The following is a 20,179-nucleotide window of genomic DNA, read 5'->3' on the forward strand; positions in this document are numbered from 1 at the left end:
TGTCTGGTAATCTCTGCTCTTTTTCTGGGGTCATACTTCCCGGGACAATCTTCATCTTCTTACATTGTCATTGGTGTCTCCTGACCAGCCTCTTTTGAAGTTGATTGCAAGCAAAGAAAAAGTACACATAGAATGACTTCTTCAGCTGACTGTCCTCCATTCTCACCCAGAAGAGAGGGGAAGAGGAAAAGCCCGGTTGGGAAATAAAGATGAATGTGCTCCCACGGTGCTGGGCGGGGCTGTTTTGTGCTGGAGCAGGCAGGCAAAGGAATCCCACCATGGGGCTCTGAGTCCCAGGTTAATGTCAAGTGCTGGGTTTTCTTTTAGTTACTCAAGGATCAAAGGGAAATTATTCAATAAAAAGGAACTTAAAAGGGACTTCTGTGCCCACATAAACCTTAATCAAAAACACTTGTTCAAATGTAGCTTCCTTGACCTGCCTTTTCATATTGTCTTTTCAGCTCTTATACATACACATTTGTGATTAAAATAAAGATTTTCTCCATCACCATTCAACATTTCCTTTTCCTCTCAGCTGACCAGAATTTCACCAGGGTGACATGACAGTTTGTTGCTAAGGAACTGAAGACTATGTCATAAGTGAGCATTCTGATGAAGAGGAGTGAACAGTTTGCAGCAGACTGGATATTAAGTATAAATCAGCTCTCTGTGTATGTCCCTGTGTGGTGGTATAACTGAAAACAGGTGAGAAAAAGAAGGCTCAGGGCATTCCTGCTTGAAACATGGATTCTTAGCCACCTCCTCTGTAAAAGCTACTACTCATCCCCTCAACTGCCTCTTACTTTTAAGAATGTCCTCATGCATTCGAACTTTTCACTTCAGCTTGTTTTGCTTCTCTCTGCTCAGATCCATATTCCTCCACACAGTCGTGTCAGAGATTTATCACACTATGACCTCAGTCATATCCTCCTTTAAAAGGAGTCAAGCACAAACTTCACAAAGCCTCTAATATTCTAGGTGTTCAGCAGGAAGACTGGAACATGAAATTCCTCCCACTTGGAGCACACCCACATAAATGTTTCTCTAAAATCTATTTATCTTAGTCACGACCTATGAACACGAATAGAATGTAGTGAATGTTCCCTGTCTCTCGTGTGCCTGAGCACTGGGAAAAGTTAGAATTTATACAGTTGTAATTTCTAGGGAGGAGTGCAACAACTTCACATTTTTTTAAACAGAATCATTTAAGAAGGAGAGCATTTTAAATGTGTCCCTTCTCTTTCGCACCATTTAAAAAGATCTCTGCATCTCAATGTGGTTCTTCTGCTATCAGATATGTGGCTGATTTTGTGATTGTTAGATTAAGAAAAATGGAAAATCTGACAGCAGATGATTCCACAAATGAATGATACACATACAATAATAGGTAAGTACTCACCATGAGTAAAACAAACAAATATATACAGAAAAGGAAACAGTGATCCTTTGAGGACTGAAGATAAGAGCTTCATTACTTACATAGAAAACTGCAGGAAGATGTGATCTCGATTTGATTGAAGGGAAGTAAACTTCAGTGGTCAAATCCTTGGGTGGTGGGCCAACATTCTGCTTGAACTCTGTCTCTATCGCAGTGTGGGGCAATTTGGAGTAATGCATGTTTGTTCTGCCTAATTGAGGAGGTTGGAAGCTAATGAGTTTTCTGAACACTGCAAAGAAGAATGTTGCATATGAAAGAGAAGCCAAGGGGTACATGGAAATGAAAATTAAAATGAAAAAAAAAATGTCCTGAGAACATGGGAGAGTTCATTGTGTTGGACTGGGAGAAGTCCAAACAAAATAGGTTTCAGAAAGAGGTGAAGCAGTTAAAAGACACTCACCCGAGCTAGAACAAAACTATAAATGTGGAGTTTGACCCTGACCTCTCATAAATGATGCAGGCATGTGTTGACAAGCAAACAGACCTACAGCATGTCATTTGATTCTGCCCATTATTTATCCCATTACATGGGAATTTCTTTCTGTTCCCCTTGGGGTTTTTTTCCCAACCACCCCAAATGTTTAAAGTCTATATGCAATCTGAGAATAAAAAGTAAAAGCTACCTCAATTTACCTAATTTAATCTAAATACCTAATTGAAAATGTGTAATTGGACAGACAAGCCTTTGATTAGTGCCAATATAAATTTGGATTAAAGAGATTAGGGCTATTTAGCCTCAAGACAACAGTATTTAGGAGTCTCAACACAGATTGAATTGTTTCTATTCAGGGCTCTGCCAAAATGTAGAGGGATTAAAAAAAAAAAAAGAAGGAGCAAGAAATAGGCCCTGCCCTTGGGGATTTGGACACAACAGTCTAAAACATATCAAAGAGACACACAAGATTGCCCAAGCTAAGGGTTCCAAGAGTAGCTTTGGCCAAACATGCTGCAGAAGAGAGGAGAAATCAGAAAAGCCTCGCAGAAAGGGAGATTCTTGTCCTGATCATCAAAAGATATAGAGGTGAGAAGAAGGAAGAGGGTGTCCTTGGGCTAGAGAATAATATACAGAAATGGAAGGAGGCTGAAATACCTCTGAGATGACTAGGAATATTCTGGTTCTTTGTTGGTGTGTGACAAACTACCTCAAAACTAAGTGGATTAAAACAAAAATTTTATCTTTCTCACAATTTTTGTGTCACAGTCATTCAGGAAAGGCTCAGCTGGGTGGCCTATCTCTGCTCTACATGTCACTAGGGTCCATTTCCAACATGGCTTCTTGACTCATACGTTTGGTGCTTGGAGTCTGTGGTCTCTTTCTCTCTCTCTCTCTCTACCTCCCCCTTCCTCACTCCCTATTATTTGCCCCTTGTCTAGGGCTTCTCACAATATGGCAACTTCAGGGTAGTAGGATTTCTTACAAGGCAGCAGAGGCTTCCAAGAGATTGTTCTCAGAGACACAGCCAGAAGTTGCAAGGTTTCTTGTGATTTAGCCTTAGAAGACCCAAACATCATGTCTACCACATTCGGATGTTTAAGCAAGTCTTGAAGGCCAGCCTATATTCAAGGGAATGGGAATTAGACTGTATCTCTCAATGGGAAAAATAGCCAAAAGAAAAAGTGTTGCCAGCTTTTATCTACCAGAGGGAACAATTAATAAAGCAGATGGTTTAAGTGAGTGGTCAGAGCCACAGCAGGACAATCATCAGAGCGAGAGGTGGAGGATGAGTGCCAAGGACTTTGAAGGTGAAGTTGAGAAATTTGAACACTTAAAGAATAATACCTTCTTCTCCCAGCATAGTCTGTCTTGTGAAACTGCACTCAGCTGAATGGAAGAGAACACATGATCTCCTAGAGTTTCCAGACACTCAACTAGGGCGAAGAAGGAGACTGAAATTCCCCATCTGAATCTCTCTAACAGGAGACTTTCTAGACAAAGCATATTTGGTTGTGAAGAATAGATACTCATTCAAGCCAGTTTAAAAAAAGCAAGGACCAATTCAAAAGCACTGCAGGCAAGCGTAAGAGCATTCCAGGACAAGAGCTAGGGGATCTGGGCCACAGGAATTCTGACAAGTCTGATACTGCAAAACCCAGAGCCAGGGTTATTCTTCTGTTCCTGACAGGGGCCTGAAGTCTCTAATCTCTTTGCCAGCTTTGATCTCTTTCTTGACTTCATGGACAAGCTTTCTCCATTGACTGACTCATCAGAGTACACATGGCCAAAAATGGCTGACCCAGGCCTGGGTAATCTTTGATTCCTCCAGGACCAATATGCCTTTGATTCCAAGCACCCAACAGTATCTGATTCCAGGTTGTGTATCTCTTGACTTGAATTCTGGAGATGAGGCATCTAGTTGGATTAGACCAGTCCATGGATTGGTTCCCCTTGAGAGAAATGTCCACTTTTGGTTCAATCAACAATGGCTGTAGAGCAGGCTTGGGTGTTTAAAGACAAGTAATATGAAAGCATCATTGCCTAGCTCCCCTCTCCATATCAGTGAGAGGGCATAGGTAGGGAGCAATTTGAGAGAAAAGGTGTAGGATAGCTAAATGACAAGAAAGAAGGACCAGGTGGAAAACATGCATGGGGCTGGGGCTGGGATAAAGACAGAACAGGCTGGTCTCCAAGCCATTCTTCATTCAAATTCCAAACCCCTTCCCTGATGGAGTCAGACCAATTCCCTGTTGAACTTGTCCTGGCAGCCTTGATGTATGAAGCAGTAAAGTAATAGACAGTAATGGATGGTATCAAAGAAGGTGCCTTCTTATCTGGCTCTCATAGAGGATTTTACAATGGTATTGGGGGGTATTGGCCCTCTCTTTCTGCATTATTCTCCAGCATACATATCTATGCTCAGGTCATAAGGGAAAGACTGATAGTGTAAGTGCTTTAATAATTTTAATGAAAATTATTAGGTTTTACTTAACATGATTTACTTATAGGCCACCTGCCTGCACATAGCTCCCATGTAGAGATGGCAGGGATCCCTGCAGCAGGGATAACCCCAGGATTAGGAACAGAGGGAGGGAGGGAGGGATAGAGGAAGGGAGGAAGGAAGGAAGGAAGGAAGGAAGGAAGGAAGGAAGGAAGGAAGGAAGGGAGGGAGGGAGGGAGGGAGGGAGGAAGGGAGGGAGGGAGGGAGGGAGGGAGGGAGGAAGGAAGGGAGAGAGGGAGGTGGGAAGAGAGGGAAGGAAGGAAGGAAGGAAGGAAGGAAAAAATAACATGCACCAGGTAAAGAGGCTGGAAAGCAGGGTACTTCTGGACAGAAAATAATTAGGGGTTTTTTTTTTAAGAATCTTATAAAATAAGTATTCCTTAACATAAGAAGTGTAGGAAAGGGAAGAAAATTAAATGAGGGATTTAGATCCATGGAGTGCAAGTGAGCTACAAATTTGGTGAAAGTTTCATTTGTTTTGAAATTTTAAAGAGAATAATTTGTAAAATTTAGAAATAAACATCGATTTGGCATCTTTGAAAAAGAAATTAAGTTTTAAAAAATGAGTAAGAAAACAAATCCAGTTGGAGAAAAGTAGTAATGGCACTGCATACTGTCATAGAAGAATGCAAATCAGTATTTTCCTTTCCCCTAATTAGCAGACATAAATCAGGATAAATTTTAAATTGATGAGAGCTCTTTCAACACAGGAGAAAGATATTGACCTTCTTGTGGTAAAGGTAAGTATGAAGCACATTAAAATCACCATTTTTGCAGTAATCAAGTTTACCTCTGCGATAACTTTGGACTATGACACCCCTTCAGAAATGCTGTCTGCTCAAAATTCTCCAAACACAGCACTGAATGGAATTCTGCTGTGGTAGAAGAATCATGACCGGGCAGTCAAAATCAATTTGTTCCTGTGATTGACATCAGGGCCTGTGTGTCAGCCAAGCTCTCTCATACCATCTGTGCTCTGATTATGATCAATAGGTTTTTGTGATATGCCCGGGAAATGTGCTGTTTGATTACTTTTACATGGGAGAAAAGACAAAAACGTCTCAACCTGGAGTCTACTGATGTGGATGTAGAAGCTGGTTGATGAATTATTAGAATACAGAGTTTGCACTGATAAACTTTTGAACTTTCATTGAACTTGTAGATTAAGAATAGGCAGTTTTTCCAAGAGGAAAATTCACCAGACAACCAACAATTTTTCTTTCACATATTTAAGCAAGATGTTCGATCTGGTAAGGAAATAATAGTAATTTATGTCTTTGATAATTGAGAAGGATTATAGTTCTACACACAGAAAAAGCAACCATCACCCGAGCCCTGTGAGTCACAAAGCCGTTAAAGAAGAAGCTTCCAGCTTAAAAGCAGATGAAACCTCCAGATTTGGAGGGTGATGTTCTTCAAGAGAGACTTAAGAGAGGGGAAAGAAATCCCCATGTACTTGGAAAATAAGGGCCCCCTCTCTGCCTCCCTTCTGAACAAGTAAAATGATACTTTAAAGGTTCAGCTTGATAACCCACACTAAAAGAAAAGCATGCATACACAAAACCATTTCCCTTAGTGCACATAGCTCCCCTGCATACACTACCAGGCCCACACAAGCACAGACCCACACTGACCTTCAGTGGGAGGCAACCCTCCAAATAGTAGCAATGAAGCTGCCTCCTTCAACCTGCAGAGACCCATAATTCTCAAAACGTCATTTGTCCAGTAATCTGTAGGAACAGCCTGGAGCAGATTAAAGGTTAAGAAGGAAGATTGCTGACCAGCTGGAAACATGTGTTTGGTACATCCAACTAACTATAAGAAATTATTTTCCTGATAAAATAGCATCAGCTGAGATCAGGTTTCTGAGAGATGGGTATTATTAATTTTGCTGCTACGACATCGAACAGCTTGCATTAAAAATACACACTAGATTGTGGCTCTTTGGCTTGATTGGTACAATGCACCAGAGATTTCAAAAAAACGCTGACCACTCCACAGTTCAGTTGGCCTTATTAATGAAAAATCCTATCATCTCCCTTTACTTTAATGCTTTGCTTCCCTAGAATTCAATTTGAATCAATCCTATGATTATTTCTAAGCATGCACCTTGCTAGTGCTCAAAAAATGAGACGACACAATCTTATTACTATTTGTTAGTAGCTGGGGTTTATAGCATCACAGGTGTTATAATGTGAGCCTGGGAAACAGTCAACAAGAATGAGGACCACAGTCTCAAAGAGAAGGCCAGGGATGGAGCCAGCTCCACGTGGGGATCTAAACTAGGGTATCTTGGCTGCCAGTAATGGACATTTATGTAATTTTTCTCAAGTAATGGGGATTAGAAGATGTTATTATAAGAACATATGACCTGGTAGAGAAAAGTCATCATGAACTTGGACAGATCTGCGAACCCATTTTTCTCTCCATCTCCTCTGTCTTTCTCTCATGGCATGTCTACCATGCCCACATGTTTGCTCCATCCTCCTGTCTTTACCAACTTGGCTACTCAAAGTTTCTGTTTCCTCATAACTGTAGTTTGCACATAACCTCTCATGACCTTGACTGTGTCTCCTGGTGTTTAGTGTTAGTAATCGCTGCTTTATTTAAATTCTAAAATGGAGAGAAAATTTTATTGTCACTACTCACATTTCATGTGACCACATTCTGGGTTACTGGGTGGCCTCTAGCTGAACTGCTCTAATGTTGATTATCCAACATGGACCAACTCCCTAAGGCCAAAAGGACCAAGTCAAGAGGTATAATAAAACTACCCTTTCATCAGGGGGAAGTTCAGTTTATAAAGGGCAGAGTAGGCATTCTGAAGATCAGTCTGCCTTGTCCATGGGATAATGGGGAAAGGTTCTGTGGATGAGATAACATTTGAGATGATCATAAAAGGGTCCCATGTGTGGATAGGCAAAGATGATGTAAAAGTGGATATAGTAGCATAGGGAAAAACCAGAAATAGGAAAGAAAATATTTGTTAAGTATTTTAGTTTGGCTAGAGCACTTCTCAAGCTTTCTGTGCATATGAATCACCTGGGGATCTTGATAAAATGCAGATTCCTATTCAATGGGTCTAAGATGGGACCTGGGATTCTGCAACTTTAAACAAGTTCCCGGGTGATGCTGATGTGCTGCTTCACTCTGAGAAGTACAGCTAGAAGAAAGAGCCTTGAATGCCAAGCTAAGAAAGTGCTACTTACTCTACTTCAGTAAGTAATGAGAAGCCTTGAAGGATTTGGGAGAGAAGGATGATATAATCAGAGTGGTGTTAAAGGACAATTGATTTGGCAGTGCTTTGTGGGATAACTCAGAAGAGAACTGGAAGATCAGCTATTTAGCAATTGTAAAGGCCAGGAAAGAGGTAATAAGGACTAAATCAGTATGATCACAGTGGAGGGGAAGAAGGGCTATACAAAATCAGCTATACAGCCAATTGAACATGCCCTTCCCACTGTCCTTACCCAGTCTTGCTTTAGTTGACAAGAGAAGCAGCTTCTTCAGGCATCATCTGGTGACATCTTTGTCCTTTCTGGGGTGTCTGCTTTTCATTTCAAATCACATCTAAAGATACATCCTCTCTTTTACCTCTAACCCTTAATTTCATTCTGTCTGCCTAACTGCATTTTCTATTGTGTGCAACTTGCTGCATGATTTAACTATATTATAACCATGTAACTATGTTATTGCACTGTTATTTCATTGTGTACCAGTAACCAAATTCAGTAACTATATTTGTTCTGCTGAAGAGTTTTGTAGGAAGCATATCTGAAGGGCACCAGGCAATGAAGTAAAGTCTATTACCACCTTATCACCATCAGGAAAATGATCTGTTTGTTCGCAGTTCACTGAAGTACATAGCTAAAGAAATTGAAAGAGAGCTTAGGCAGTGTCTGAGTGAAGTCCAGATATGGAGACAGATGGATACCCTGAATACTAGGCTGTGGTTCAAGATCCAAGAAATGGCTATGACACTGTGCAGAAGAGAAGTTTCCAAATGATGTTATAGACAGGGAAGAAGAGCTTGGAGAGACAGACCTTATACTGTAATTCAGAGCTTCTGTTACTACCTGGCTTACACTGTCCCTACTATCCATTTAAAGCCAAGCCAAAGATAAGCTTGCTGTTAAATACAAATCCCAACTGAAATTTTCCTAAGGCCAAAGGCTTCATCATATCCCGTGATTATGGATATAAATGAAGAAACCTGGTGCTTGCCTATTGGATTGTTCGTGCCATTTTGAGGTCAACCCCTGAATGCTGAACTTTGGTTTTCTAAGGCCCCTGTGCATTAAATAATCTATACAACAAGCAGGACTTTAAATCCAATCCTTTTCTTCCTAATAGGATGGGATTTTGTGCACATGTATATACTTATAGCTAAAAAATCAAACAGTTGTCACTGATCAAAACAACAATAATTTGTCCTGTGGGGAAAAAAAGAGTGAGAGAGAGAGAAAGAATAGAAAAGAAAGAAAGAAAAAGGAACTGTCCAGCCCTGGAGACTAGAGCTATTTTGATCGCACAAGAACATAATCAGAGTCAGGAACACAGTGGAGGAAATATTCCCAAAGGAAATCAAGATTAAGATGCACACTTCGGCCTCTTCCTACAAGCACCAACCTCCCAAGCTCACAGGTCATTTTGTTTGACAATGTCACATCGATTTACATTTCACAATGCACTTTTAACTTTAGAATGTTAATGTGCTGGCTGGAATTAGCTGTATCTTTAGAGAAGAGTCTGATCTTGACCATGTTCTCCTTTGGAGAGACTTCCTAGTTGGTTTGTTATTTTGGTAAATGAGAACCCAGGAAGAAATTAAATCAATTTTATAGATACGTGTGTGTGTGTGTGTGTGTGTGTGTGTGCGCGCGCACGCACGCGTGTGATGAAAGTGTCCCTGCAGGACAGACACTGGGAAACTGTGCTTTGAAGAGAACAAACCCTTTCAGGAAAAGGGTTCCATGTTCAAAAGAAAATGAGGAAATGTGACTTCTAGCCCAGATATTGCCAGGTCCACTTCCATTCTTGGTTTTGCTCCATGTTGGAGCTCAGGATTCTGGATGTATTTCCTCTGAGTGCCCTGATGGTGGCGGAGGGCAGGGTGGGGTAGAGCAAGGCATAGCCTTCCATGCGGGGAATGTGTGCTGTCTCAGGGCTTTCCTCCAGAGGCAGCCCAGAGGGAGATATGCCAGCGTCATAAACCCTGCTTCCTCCTTCCTTATGTGCCACCCATTTTCCTAGTCCCACTACTTCACAAGTAAATAACCATCTTCATTGGAAGTAACCTTCTTCCCTAGAGAGGTGAAGTGACTGGTCTATGGTCACGCAGCTATTAAGAGCCTGTGACAGAAAGAAATCCAGCCTCTTCAGTTTCAGGTCATTGCATGTTCTTTCCTCCTACCTTGTAAGCAGCTTCAGTCTTTGACGTGGGCCCTGTGTCCTGGGCCACAGGACAGACTTAGGGTTCAAACCTCCCTGGGCCTCACCTGGCACTTCCCTGCCAAGGTTGCATCCTGCCTCTCTCTGAAGAGTCACCCTCTAGCCTAGTCATTGCGGAACCTACTCCTCAGTCCCAACATCACCACAAACACCCACTGTCCCTACAAGGGACAGGAGGGCTGAGATTTAGGGACCCAAGTATAGATGCAAATTAGAATCTTTTTAATGTTATGAGAATGATGGTGAAAAATCCTTGAGGACAAGAGTTATATTTAGTCTGCAAATATGTATTGAGAAGAATCCCCAAAAAAGTTACTATTAAAGAATAATGATAAAGATTAATGCACTTTAGTGGGGGGCAGAGTTTAGGGGTGGCATTATGAAAAGTTGTGGGAGTTTTGAAGCAGCCTTTACTCAAGAGATGGTTGTGTGCTGAGGGAGAGAAGATTTGGAGCTATTACTCACAATGCACCAGCAGAAGATTCCAAGTTGGAGAGCCTAGGCAGAGAAATTCCATGGGGTGTGGGAAGGTGGGGGTATGGTAAGAGGCAGCATAAGAATGGCTGAGCTGAGGCTGGGCATGGTGGCTCATGCTTGTTATGCCCAGCACTTTAGGAGACCAAGGCAGGTAGATTGCTTGAGCTCAGAAGTTTGAGAGCAGCCTAGGCAATATGATGAAACACCGTCTCTACAAAAAATACAAAAAAAAAATAGCCAGATGTGGTGGTATGCTCCTGTGGTGCCAGCTACTTGGGAGGCTGAGGTGGGAGGATCGCTTGAGCCTGGGAGGTCAAGGCTGCAGTGAGCTGAGATTGCACCACTGCACTCCAGCCTGGGCAACAGAGTGAGACCCTGTCAAAAGAAAAGAAAAGAAAAGAAAAGAATAGCTGGGCTGGACACACTTCACTACAGAGACAGTCATTCTCTCCAGAAGTCAGCATGAGGCAGAACCTGGCTGCCAGACAGGGGAGGTTCTTCCCCATCTAGAGACCAAAAGGTCAAGTGTAGAAACTCGGTTGGGTAGACGTGAAGGATGCTGTAGGCCAGCTGGCTCAGCCTCCATTCCTAACTTCCTCAGGGAACCAGTCTATACTGTAGACACCAGAAAATGAAAAACTAATTTTCTCTTCCTCCTTTGCAGGTAGGGTTCCTGATGGGATTGGGTTCCACCAATCAGAGCCACTTGCATGAGACCTCAACTGAGAGCCAGGTCAGTGGGATGGGAGGCACAGCACGAGGCCTTTACTTTGCTAGCTCAGATCATGGCAGAATGGTGGGCTCTGCCACGGACAGTGGGGGACGCAGTTTCCCTCAATCATATCAGAGCATCATCTGGGGAACTGGAATTGTTTCTGAAAGCTCCAACCAGAATCTGCTTGTTCAGCACTTCCAAAATGTTCATAGGCCAATTAATACCTGATTATTAATGCTCTCCTGTTTCAATAAACTGGAACAATTTCTGTCATCTGCATCACCATGGACAGTGGCCAAGATAACATATCTGACTCCCCAAACTGATCATTTTTTAGTACCCTCCTCTATGGGACAAAATTATTTTCAGTGAGAATCATGTAATAATCAGTAATTATTATTACTCTCATGATTCATTCATTAGCTTTAAAACAATAATTTAAACAGAATAAATTTTAATTTTCAAGATATTATTCAAATCCAGTCAAATATCTCGTGTATGAACTAAAATTTGCATTTACTAAACTTTAAACACAAATTAAAATTCCAAGTGGTTGTGCAGAATGACAGAATTAAATTAACTCAGGTTTTGTGTCTTGGCTTTGCAATTACTGTGCTATCATCCTTTATCGATTATTTAAATGCAGGCATACTTAGTACCACAGGGGCTGGAGACACAAACTGTGCCTGAAGCCAGTTCGAACCATCTTGAACTGTTCTTTCTTACTGGAAGTTCTCCTAAGTAACTTTCACATAGAATATAATATTAGTAAAATGATAAGTAATTAACTATGCTAATTTGAAGCATATATATGAATGTGTGTATATATATGGGTATATATGTATGCACACACACACATACACACAGATGTATATGAGTGTATAGAATTAAAATTCAATAGTCACCACAGCAATTGTTTAGAAAATGGACAAACAAAAGATTTGTGGGAGGATTATTTTATCACCAACATTGTTTAGAATTACTGGCCTAGGGATAATAAAAAGCAAACTGACTCACAGTCGATTTTATTATTGGTTTTAAATTATCTGCAGACAATGCAGCTGTGTGCATCTTGAGGGCGGGTGCACCCGCCCCTGGTTGGCAGGTGGGGCTGAGCCTGAAAAAGCCTGATCCCAAGGCTGAGGGCTCCAGAGGGTTGGGGGCTTGAGGGGAAGTGGCGTGGCAAGGGGGGATTCACAGACCCCAGCAACCTCCCCACCAGATACCTCCTGCATACCAGGAGACCCAGCCTGAGCCGCTCATGACTCCCCAGATTCTCAAATACTGCTGAAACATAAAGATCCCCCACAAATTGCCTTTGGTGGTGAGGAACCAAGAGCCCAAAACTGCTGAAACCCTGGTACCCAGTTCTCAGTAGTGAAGAGACCCACCCACCCCATGCGATGGAAATGTGTGCCTCAGCACAATTAAACCTCGTCTCCTGCCACGGGCCCTTGAGGGCACACACAAGTTGTTGAATTTATGAATGTTAACTCTGCCAGTGCCAAAATTCCACTTTAACCTATACCTGGAATGCCTTCGTTCGCTGTCAGGTGAGCTGCACCTCGGGTGTCTGCAGGGGACAGGGTGAGTGAAAGCCCCACAGAGCTCTCAGCCTGCGAAGGCCCTGAGCCAGGGAACTGTCTTTAATGAGAGAAGTTTCTCTTTTCCCCTCCAAGTGGTGGCCGCACTGAGAGACATCTAAAGTTCTCTGAGAGCAAAGACAGAGTTTATTTCCGGTGTCCTTCGCGGTCCCCAGCAGTACAACTCTCATAAAAGGTTAACTTCCTAGTTCTGGGGAGAGTCAAGCTTGTCTTTTCTCCACTAGTTGAGGGACCTTTAGCATAAAGGTCCAGCCTCACAGAAGATGACTAAACACACAAGCCAATTTTAATGCTGTGTCCTGAGACCCCAAGGGAGTCCAGGGGAGACTATCTCCCTAGACAAAGGAAAGAGGCACCTCCCCACCCCAGGGGGACACTGTGGACAAGATGCAGGTGCACAGTGCCAGATATCCAAGGACCCTTGGAAGGCTGTGACCTTTCTCCTCTGAGCAGTAGTAAGCCAGATGTCCACTAGCAGGTCCCAGAGATGCGGCCACAGCAGTAAAGCTGCATGACAGTCTACTTGCCTGGCACTGCCCAGGAGAGTGCCACTAGCCCCCATCCTGTAGGACCAGTGGGTGCTGTCCTCCTCTATGCAGAGTGGCCAGGGAGGAGGGGCAGGGCCATCTAGCCATGTGGTTCATGCCTAGGTGTCTGGGAGCAGGAAGACATGCATTTCCAATCTAGCATTGGCACCCAAACTCACATTGCTGTATTCCTGTCAAGCAGTGTTAGCCAGCCTTATATCTAAGGACTACAGGCTTTAATTACTCCACGGAACAGCCTAGTGGCCAAACAAAGAAAGGCTTGTTACAAAGGCCCCTTTGTTGAAAGGGCTTTTGTCCCAGCAAGAGGATTGCTCCAGGCACCCCTTATAGGCCACCAGCCCAGAGCAGGGAAGTAATACTTGTCCAACTAACCCTTGGGTGTTTCAGAAGACCTGGACTCAAGTCCCCGCAGCCCAGGTTTGCTGGCAACATAGTCTACTGTAAGTCACACATCCTTTTTAAGCCCCAGTTTTCTTACCTATCAAAAAGCAATCATCAATGTGAATTTCACCCTCTTTTCTCCAGTCCTGGAGGCTGAGTCCCCCAGGCTGCTGGAGGTGCTGAGAATACCTGGACCCTACTAGCACTGCAAAGAAGTGTTTACACCCCTCTCTGGCAGGTGATGTTCGATGTGGCTTTAACTGTGTCCCTAACCCTCTGTCATCCCACACACAACAAACACATATATAAGAAGAAAAGGAACATGTTTGTAGTGGATATTTCTCCTCTTTCCTACTCAGGATCCAAGCAGCTTCCATAAGCTGAGGTGAGGGGCAGCAGCCACTTCCTCTCTGGAGAGCCAGGAAGGACACCTCCTCTCACTCCCTGGAAACAGAACAGCAGGCTGCTGACCTTCACCCGGCCACCAGTGCTCCACCCTGAACTCAAGATTCCAGGATGCAAGACAGAGGCTTCAGGAGGAGAGAGATTTCTCCTTGGAAAGCTGGAAGAGCTGAAAGGAGAGTAGGAGGTAGTGAGGAGGGGCCTGCAGCAGGTCTCAGGGACTGTACGGGCGTGGACCTGTGCTGTACTTTTGCCCCCTGACCCTCGTTCCTGATGCTTTTCTGAGCTTGGTTCTCCAGCCTTCTGATAATTCCATAGGCTGCTGGATAGATAGCCTTCCAATAAATTCCCTTTATGCTTAAGTTAACCAGATTTGGGGTCTGTTGTTTGTAACCAAGAGTCCTACCTGATACTGTGTAAGATATAGCCAGAGAGGAAATTACCCCAAAAATATATTTTTTAAAATCTGCCTGCACAAATATACTAACCACAGCATTATTTAAAACTGTGCAGATGGAACCACTGGACAGTAGTGACATGGTTAAGTGGAGTCTGAGCCATTCACTCGGAAAAACAAGCAATCATCAGAATAATGGGTATGAAGACAGTGCAATGACAAGGGAAGTGCTGCTGAGATTGACTGACAGATGACAACAGGATAAGAAACTGAATGTGCAAGATGTGCCCCTCTCCCCCTACCAAGAATAGAAGCTCCCTAGGAGCTAGACTTTTGATCTATTTTATTCAGGGTCCTATCTCCAGCAAGTGGCAATGGTAAGCACTCAACTAACACTTACAGAATGAATGAATGAATGAACTATTTGCACAGGGGAGGGGTGGGTAAAAACACCTTCAAATGCTATTAGTGATTATTCCAGGTTACTCAGATTTTTTAAAGCTGTTGTTCCCTTTCCTCTATTTCTAGCATTTTCCATCACGTGGTTTTATTCATTTTCCTGAGAAGAAAAAAATGTTTTCTTAGCCCAAACCACTGGTAGGTGACCCAACTTCCCTAATATTTATGTTCCCTCTTGAGAGGCCTAAGCTGCAACTAAGCAGGGTGGCAAGGGCAAAGGAACATTTGCTCTCCTTTCCAAGTAGAAATGCTCAGCTGAAGCAGTCATTAAGGAGCCTGGCTCTGCTGCCCAAGGAAACACTTCCTTCCCATGGGCAGCGAGCGCCGAGTGACCTTCACAGCCCCTGGGCTGGATCTTGGAGCAGCAGAGTCTGTCTGGGGCAATAAAGCGTCGCCAGGTGTCCAGGCCAAGTCAAAGGCCTTCCTGCCCTCCCCTGTTCCCCTCCGGTTGTCATCTCTTGCTTCCTCACCCGGGCTTTGTCACCAGTCCATGCACACTGCAGGGTCTGAACAATGGCAGACTCAATAGCCAGAGGGAGTTCAAAGGGGTTGATCGCCCCTTCAGATTGGCATTCAGCAGAAGCAGCCACTAGCTTAGCAAGTGGGATCCTGTTCTACCTCAGAGTGACTAAGCAGGGAAGTGGAGGAGTCAGCACTCCGCAGAAGCCAGGAGGTTGGCTTCAGGCTGGCCATGAATTCTCACAGCAGGAAAGGGCAAAAGGAGATTAACCAGCCAGGTGAGCTATGAGGAAATGAAATCTGCTGCAGATCGCTGGGCAGGGCCAGCTGTGCACACCTGCTAAGATCACCATCTTATGACCACCACTGGCTTGCACTCACTATGATATTCTCTCTCTCTCACATACACACACACACACACGCAAGCATTTTCAGCATGAAAGAATGAGAATAAAATCATGCAAAGGAAAATGCCGAACACAGAGAAAAGACACACGTAAATGTACACACTTGCAAAGGCTCTGATTCACTAACTTCATGCCCCTTTTTTACCTGCCCATATCAAAACATGCTTCATCCTGGTTGGATCCAACAAAAGACCACAAGCCCCAGGTTCCAAGGCACATCCTGCAGGCATTTTTTCCCATTTTATCCATAGTGCTGCAGTGTTTAGTGGGTTGCTTACAGTTCAGGACCACCTGGGAGGAAGCCCCACTCTACATTCTGGGTCCCAGCTCTGCCAAGTCTCTTCTCCAAATTCCAAGGGTACAAAACCAGTTGGGCAGTGTCCCCTCTTAAGAGCTCTGAGTCCCAGCTCTATGTGATCCCTCCTCAAGCTGCTGAGGGTCCACATCAGCCTGGGAACACCCTCCACCAGAGACCTGTGTTCCAGCTTTGCTGGGCCCTTCCCCTAAGCATCTAGGTTCTATTAACCCCAGTCTCTTGCTTTGTTTCCTCAGCCCTTGGGGTGGTAGCTGCTCCCTGCAGTTACCATCACTGAGATGCCTCAGGGTTCCTTTTTTGCCTTTTCAGTCCTAATACTAGCCTAATAATCCCCTTTATTAAATTATCTCTGTTAAAATAACTATGGTGATCAACTCCTTACTTAAATAATGTTTACATGATCAAAAGACTTTCTGTAGTAGTATTAACAGTTTTGGTTTCCTTGGTTATTTTAACTTTATTCAATTTAAATTCATTGAATTTTTTCCAATTATGCTTTTATTTTATAGTCATTAAAAAATAAAAAAAAAACTGGCCAGGCATGGTGGCTAACACCTGTAATCCTAGCACTTTGGGAGGCCGAGGCGGGTGGATCACTTGAGGTCAGGAGTTTGAAACCAGCCTGGCCAACATGGTGAAACCCTTTCTCTACTAAAAATCCAAAAATTTAGCTGGGCGTGGTGGTGGCTGCCTGTAATCCCAGCTACTTGGGAGGCTGAGGCAGGAGAATTGCTTGAACTCGGAAGGCGGAGGTTGCAGTGAGCCAAGATTGTGCCACTGCACTCCAACCTGGGCAACAAAGCAAGTCTCCATATCAAAAATAAAATAAAATAAAATAATAAAAAAAGATGGTGCTCTCCTGATTGGACTTTTGCTGATAGAGGAGAAAAGCTAGTAGGAAAAAATTAAACCTGCTAGTGAAGACAGGTTTCTGGGTGCTTTGATGGAGTGATCCATCTCCTCATCACCAGGGATGGGAAGAAGAGCTTTACATCTGTTATGTTTAAATGATATTCCTCAAGGAACAGTGTTCAAGAGCTACTTGATGGTTACCATCCACTAAGCTGTTCAAGTTATTGACCATTTCTTACTTAGATTCTGAGAAGTTTTAGATACAGTTAAACAGTGGAGGAATATATGGCCTTTAGATAGCCAGGGGTTCCAGAAGAAAATAAATAAATTCTGAAGAAACAGGGTCTAAGTAGGGAAAAGAATACCCAACTGGAAAGAGAATGCTGTAGAACAAATATACAGAAGGAATTAAGCAATTTAACTATTCAAAAAGACCAAAGGGAGGCCACCACACTACAAGTTTGTTGGGGGCGGGAGGGGGACAGCAACTATTAAAATCACAGGTGGTTGCAATAACCACACATACATTCAGTGCTGAATTTCCAATCCCTATCTCCTTACTTTGGGAGCAATTAGTCTCGGGTGAAAAATTGCACTTGTAGCTAATTGCACCTGCAATTACCTACTTCCGGGTGCAATTAGCCACTTGAACCTAATTCTGAGTGTGCAAGTGTTTAATTGCATATGTGAGGAGGTGATTCCAGACACAGTTAGTTGTGCCCTCAGTCTTTGCACCTGCAACTAATTGTGACTAATAAAACAAGTCTTCATACAAGTCAGGTTGAAGGTACATACGGTGACCCTGTTTGGGGAACCAAGAATTGGATTGGTTGGGCTAATAGAAGTACAAGTGCACTAAAGAGAATAAAGGGACAAATTATTTAGAAACTGTCATTCTTTGGATCTACGGTTACATTATCCATGTCCTTTCCTGCAATCATGCTCTTCCCAGACTACAGAACATAAAGTCAGCTGATTAAAGGCAAGAATCATGCCTTGGCTGACATAGTTCTTTGTAAAGATAGCAGTAATTCTTCTGCTGACATTGAGGAACATCCATAAAGTGCAGGTCAGAACTATGTTCCAGCTAGTTCTCCATTATTTGTGTTAATTCTGATGAGGTTATTCAAAACACTGGGCAACAGGTATTTATTGAACTAAGTCATATCATGAATCCAGAAATTAACAGACATGGCTCCTGCCTTCAATTTCATGTCAGTTCTACAAATAATTATTAAGTGTCTACTGTCTGCTTGGCAAGTCGAGGTGCTCATTTACTTATTAGGAACATTCCTTTGTTCTGTCTTTCTACAAATGCCTATTGATATGGTTTGGTTATTTGTCCCCTCCAAATCTCAAGTTGAAATGTGATTCCCAGTGTTAGAGGTTGGGCCTGGTGGGAGGTGATTGGATCATGATGGCAGATCTCTCATTAATAGTTTAGCACTATCCCTTTGGGGATAAGTGAGTTCTCACTCAAGTTAGTTCATGAGGGACCTGGTTGCTTAAAACTCTGGGACCTCCCCCTTTTCTCTCTCTTGTTTCTGCTCTCACCATGTGACATGCTGGCTCCTTGTTGCCTTTTGCCATGATTGTAAGCTTCCTGAAGCCTCACCAGAGACAGATGTTGCAACCATGCTTGTATAGCCTGCAGAATTGTGAGCCAATTAAACCTCTTTTCTTTACCCAGCCTTGGGTATTTCTTTACAGCAATGCAAAAACAGCCTAATATACCAATTTATCAAGCCCTCTTGGAACTCACATTCAAGTAGGAAAGATAGACGCTAAACAACTGTTTATACAATTAATGTCTTCATTACAGGGGCTGGGAGAGTGCACAACTAGGGCCTGCCCTGGTAAGAGTTTATGATAGGGTGTTCTGAAGAATTGACGCTTGAGTCAAGATTTTAAAAATCACTAGGGGCTACTCAGAAAGGAGAGGGAGAGCAGGCTCTGGGCAGGGAGAATGAAAATGCCAAGGCTCTGAGGCTGAACGGAACTTCCCAGACTGAGAATAGAAAGAAGGCCAGCGTGGCTGGAGTGGAGTAAGGGGGAGAAGTGGTTGAAGGTTATGTGATGAGTGGGAGGAGTTTCCTCTAGGTTGCCAAAAATGTGCCTCATGAAAGAACCCTGCTGGAATGAAGGGCATCACAGGGCCTCTCAACCACAGCCAAGGCAGAATCTTGATGTGCGATGTTGTTTTTCATCCCTCTTCCTCTAATCTCACCAATACCAGCCTGGATCCCGGAAGAGCCAGAAGAGAGATGAGGTAGAGAGAGAATAAAATTGCCAATCAACCCCTCCTTCCCAACTGCATGAGCCTGAGCTTCAGCCGATATCACTAACTTTGATATGGAGGTGAGATTGAAGTTTGACGTTAAGCTGAACTGGACCTTTAACACTGAAAAGAAATCTCATTATCAGAATTGAGGCTTTTCTAGTAGTTGGAAGTAATCCAGAAAGCCAAGGCATCTGCATGAGATGTCTCTAAAGTACGGGAAGTAGGGACCTGCCTGAGCATATCTGAAGCTAGGTAGAAGAAATGTACAGCCTCTTTGTGACTGTACTCCCCTTGAGCCAGCCTATTCCACCAGTAGTACATAGGAACAATGCACATGACCCCCCAGAGCTGAGGCTCCACAAGGCAGTGAAGTTCCACAAAGATAAGAAGGACTCATAGATTTGGATGGAGAGGAGGGACCAGGCATTGCAAGAGAAGAATGATGAGAACACAGGGGAATGAAGTCCATTCTCTATTGGATGGGAAGCCTCAAGAAGTCTGGCCTGAGTAGAGCAGATGTTCTGAGATGTGAGAAGCAGCGCTGGATAGAACGTGAGCTAAAGACAGATGGAAGGAAGTCTTTAATGCCAGGCAATAGGAGTTAGGAGCCTCTTGCATCAAGCCTGGCTCTTCCTCCAGATTCTGAACAAGCAGCAAAATAACTTGGTTTGAGCTTAAAGTGAGAGGTTCATCTTCCTGAGCTCCCTTCCAGGGCTGAAATGGTGACCTTTTCCCCAGTCTTTCTTCTCTGTGTACTGTCTAGTGGAGATGATGAGAAGTCATCACTGTGAGGACATTACCTCCCCATCCAAACCCCTTCACCAGCACTCCTGGCCAAGATGGTTCATGTGCAGTGCAAGTCTTCAAGGATTTGGGGAGAGCAGTAGAATCCCTTCTTTTATGCCTTTTTCTCTTTTGGCAAAGACTGACTCCATGCTCACCAATTAGATTAGAGTCATGTCACTGGATTCTAGTCAGGCAGCCTGTACAGGGCTGGCCTCTAAAACATTCAACACAATCTTCCACTCATTCTCCCCTCCCAATTCATGAGACTGA

The 20,179-nt window shown here is 43.4% G+C and overlaps 2 long non-coding RNA genes across 3 annotated transcripts in view; one reads left to right on the forward strand and one right to left on the reverse strand.

Moving 5' to 3' along the window:
• Positions 1 to 20,179, reverse strand: part of LOC129528107 (uncharacterized) — a 124,700-nt gene that overhangs the window by 73,754 nt on the left and 30,767 nt on the right. The gene's annotated exons all lie outside the window — the stretch shown is intronic.
• Positions 534 to 14,666, forward strand: LOC109023771 (uncharacterized). Of its 2 annotated transcripts, XR_008673322.2 has the most exons (4): positions 534 to 705; positions 10,967 to 11,035; positions 13,910 to 14,139; positions 14,466 to 14,666. It is a non-coding gene; the product is annotated as an uncharacterized lncRNA (long non-coding RNA). The 2 variants fall into 2 exon arrangements; XR_008673323.2 differs by lacking the exon at positions 14,466 to 14,666 and having other exon boundaries at positions 13,910 to 14,312.

The sequence above is a fragment of the Gorilla gorilla genome, chromosome 19, assembly GCF_029281585.2.
Source record: "Gorilla gorilla gorilla isolate KB3781 chromosome 19, NHGRI_mGorGor1-v2.1_pri, whole genome shotgun sequence".
Lineage (NCBI taxonomy): Eukaryota > Metazoa > Chordata > Mammalia > Primates > Hominidae > Gorilla > Gorilla gorilla.